Here is a 4,478-nt window from a genome sequence, read left to right on the forward strand (position 1 = left end):
TTTTGTGGTAAGTAGATAAATTTCGATAGAAAATAATACAAAACGTGCTCATAGATTCTTATACGAAGCGATTAGAATATTCGCAATAATTTCTTATGTATTCCGGTAAATAACGATACAAAAGTTCTTATTAGTCTTATATGTTGGCTCTGATCTTCCCACCAGAATGCATCGCGGTTTTGAATAGTATCGCTGTATATAAAATAACGAGCTAACAACGTGTATCAAGTTGGAATTCCTTGTGCACCAATGTGGAGTTTTTGTGTATAAAAACAATATTATGAATGAAAGTAAGTAATGAAAGTACTTGTGTCGTTCATGCGTAAGCGGGTAAATAAACAGTTGAGGATTAGTATGAGAGTTTTTTTTCGTTGTAAATCATAAAACATGAAAACTTTTAACAAAAGTTTTTTGAAAAATTTAAGTTTACCAAAGACAAAATTTATTGGGACGGGATTTTCCCGCGTTCGTTAATTTATCGTATTGTGATGTGTAAACTTATTTTTATAAAGTGTTGCCCATACAACTTCGGAGGATTATCAAAGATTTGTACCAAAAAATCATTTTGTCGGCAAGTCAAATACATTACATGATACTATGATAACATTCTCGTTGGATGTAGTGTCTTTTATAATTGAATGTATTGAAAAACTTAGTTTGATAATTTTCTACAGATAAAAATGGCTTCTCACCATCGCAGGAGATATAAACAGTTTTTAACACCAAATTATAATAAACGAAACGTTTCCACAGCTACTCATACGTTGTGGACAAAGAAGACGAGTGAATATTTACAAAAAATAGGGGATTCTAAAATGTCAGGTATGATATTCAATTTTAGCTATTTATTGGCCAGCCATAAGAGGTGTACGCATTTTTTTTTTTAAGGTAGATGGAGGAACTTTGGTTTGTGAATCAAAATATGTAAGTGATTTTTTCTAAAATAATGCATTCAAAAGTGATTTATTTCTAAAATAGTGCAAGTAAAAAATTACACAAGTAAAATATGTTGATAAAATGTAATTTTTTAATTTGAAAAAAAATACATATTGGCCCACAAACAGTGCAATGGATGAACATTTAAAAATTAATAGAAGAATAGGGATGATACCTGACTCAGTACAGCGGTTGAAAAATATGTGCCGAGCGCACTAGAAGGAAGATCTATCAATTGCGTAGACCGCATATTTTATGCAGAATTACTTTTTTTACTCCAACTTTTAAAATAATAAAGTTAGAGTAAAAATAGTTTATATAAAAGTTGTTCTTTTTAGAACGAGGAATATTTTCTATCCGAACAATTTCTCTCTGTTGCTAAGTTAGTTGCATATTTTAGCTGAAAAATGCATTTAAACAATGAAATTGTTTGTAACTTTTGAATGCGTTATTTTAGAAAAAATTACTTATATATATATAAGTAATATAATTTATGAGAAAAACCAAAGTTCCTTCATCTTCCTTTTTAAAAAAAATGCGTATACCTCTTATGGTTGGTCCATAAATCATATGGGAACTACATAAAATGTTGAAAAGCTTGACGGTCGAAAAAGATAGCAGCTTCTCGAAAATTTACCTGGAAACTCTCATCGTTGTTCTCGTTATAAAATAGAAATAGACTTCTTTCCTATAATACAAAAACAACCAGAGCTCTCAGGTATATTTTCAATGCATTCAAGGGCGAAAGTTTAACAAATCTTTCTTATCTTATGATGCATAATAGTTTATTATGATTTTCGCAACATGAAGCATATAGTCCAGTCAACTGTCATACATAAAAACTGTCCTTTTTCTCATTATTTCCACCGTAATATTCAGTGGAGGGGAACTTGGGAAAAGAATTGAGTATCGTTATGCGCGTGTACGCTCCGACTATATTTTCTGTCTTACTAGCCCCGATATTAGGGAAAAAATCTTTCGGAATCTTATGGAAAAATTATTTTAGCATTTTTAGGTATTGGAAGACAAAGATTTACTTATAAACTTATGTTTTAGACAATTCAAACTTTTTTATAATATTGTTATTACGCAATAATTAATAGTTAACTAACAAATAAATATTTTTCATTATATAATTTATAATAGCGTAATAACATTCTTATTTACGATTAAAAGAATCTTAAAAATTAGTTTATAGGTAAATTTTTGTCTTCCAATACCTAAAAATGCGAAAATAATTTTTTTCAATGCAATTTTTTTGCAAACAAAATTCGCAAAAAATAAAAAAAACAAGTTATGTTCAATCAATAGAGAATTGAATTTTCTATCGATCGGTATATATAAAAATCTGTACTGATCACTGATTCATTTTTCCATTTTTAGGCAATGATAATAAAGATGATAATATTACGGATTATATTGAAATGGAAATTGAAGAGCAGGTGATGGAAGATAGCAGAGTCGAACAGCATGAAATGGATGTTGAAGAAAATAATGATAATACTGAGAACAAACCACAAGAAGGTGAAAAACTGGAAGAAGCAATTAAACCCACTAAGAATGTTTTAAATTCTAACAAACTAATATTCTAAGAAATAATAAAATTGCCAAATGTGCGAGATGCGCTCAATAAACATTCAAATAATACGAAGATTAAGACATCCATTATGACAGACATAAAAGATGGTAAATTATATAAAAAAAATCATCAAACCAATACGAAGAGGTTAACGGTCAATCATGATCGTGAAAAAGAGCCATCGCCCGATTTAATGAATCTATTTTTGTCATCATTTGTTGAAGAAGTCAATGAATTATTTGTCGAAGGGATCATGTTGGACATTCAAGGAAATGGAAAAGACGAAAAATACGAAATTTTAGTAATGTGTTTTTCATTAGATTCAGTGGCACGAGCTTTATGTCAAGAAAGATTCCAGCACAATGGATATGACGCTTGTAGCTACTGCTTTATTCACGGTGTCTACGAAAATCATACTATCATTTTTCCATTTGACAAACATAATGACGAGCTAAGAACACATGAATCTCATTTGAAAGATGTGTCTGAGAAGTTAAAAGTAGAAACTCGATCGATTCGTGGTGTAAAAGGCTTATCAATTTTGTCTGACTTGCCTAACTTTGATATGGTATGAGGCTTTGCTTTTGATGTAATGCATACTATAGAATTAGGCGTTACTAAGTTTTATAGGGAATTAATAATGAGTAGAATGAAGAAGTGTACAAAGGATAAATTAAATCAATCAATAATAAATATTCAACCTCCTCACGATATTGGAGTGTTACCAAAAGCAATATTTGATTTTACTAATTATGAAGCTGAGCATTGGAGGTCCTTGTTATTATATCATAGCATTCCAATGATTAATGATGTATTGTCAGAAGAAGAATTTAATAATTATGTGTTCTTAGTGAAATCTACATATACATTTTGTCAAAAACTCACATTACTCATGATAAATTGAACCAATGTGAAAAAGATTTAATGAAATTTATAGCAAAATTTGAAATGATTTTTGGAAGAATGAACATGCGATTTAATATTCACATGCTTCTTCATCTTGTTGAAGCAGTAAGGATGTGTGGCCCATTATGGACAACCTCTACGTATCCCTACGAGGGTAAAATATTTTTTTTCAAATCAATAATTAATGGATCAAAAGGTATTGATCATCAAATAGTAAAAAAAATCGTTGGACGTTCAATTTTTTCAATCACTGATATCAAACTGCACTTTAACCGGATGCAGTGAAAATGTTAAATCATTTTGTGAAAATTTATTTCTAAAGAAGAAAGTTACTCCATTATTAAGTCGCACTTATAATAATGTAACTTTTTTCGACCCAGAAAAATCTGGTGAAATTTGTTCATTGTCAAGTGATAGTCATTTTCGAAAATGTTTACACAAAGGAATTATTTATACAAGTCAGAAATATTCGCGAACAAATAAGTGAAATTATAATTATATTCAATTGAAGTGTGGAACGATTGGCCGATTATGTGATATAATAGTAATTGATGAAAAATGCTATTTCCATATCCAATCATTCAATATTCATCCACTTGTTATCAACAGTACACTATTACCTCACATATAAAAAATAATAAGTATAAATAAAGACATCATAAAAGTGTCCCTTGAGGACGTATCAAGTAAAATAGTCTTTATAGAAGGAGGACAATTTAATTATGTCTGTAAAATATTGAATCATTTCTCCAATTTATAAATGTCTATAAAATATAAAATAATTTCTGTACATTTTTTGCGCTATTTATTCATTTTAGGCAATATTGTGATTCCATTTACTTTAATATTATTATGTACATAAAAGAAAAAGGTTATGCACATTTTACTATATTATTAAATATTGTAAATTATAGTAATAATAATAAATTACACACTAGAATAAAACCTGTGACACTATATATAATAACAAGAATGTCAGGTTAGATTGATAGAGAATTGGGGTTTCTATCGATCTGTATATATAAAATCTATATATATACAGCACTATTTTTCGGTC

This window comes from Chelonus insularis, unplaced genomic scaffold (assembly GCF_013357705.1).
Source record: "Chelonus insularis isolate UGA/USDA-ARS -01 unplaced genomic scaffold, ASM1335770v1 contig_24_pilon, whole genome shotgun sequence".
In the NCBI taxonomy this organism is placed as follows: Eukaryota; Metazoa; Arthropoda; class Insecta; order Hymenoptera; family Braconidae; genus Chelonus; species Chelonus insularis.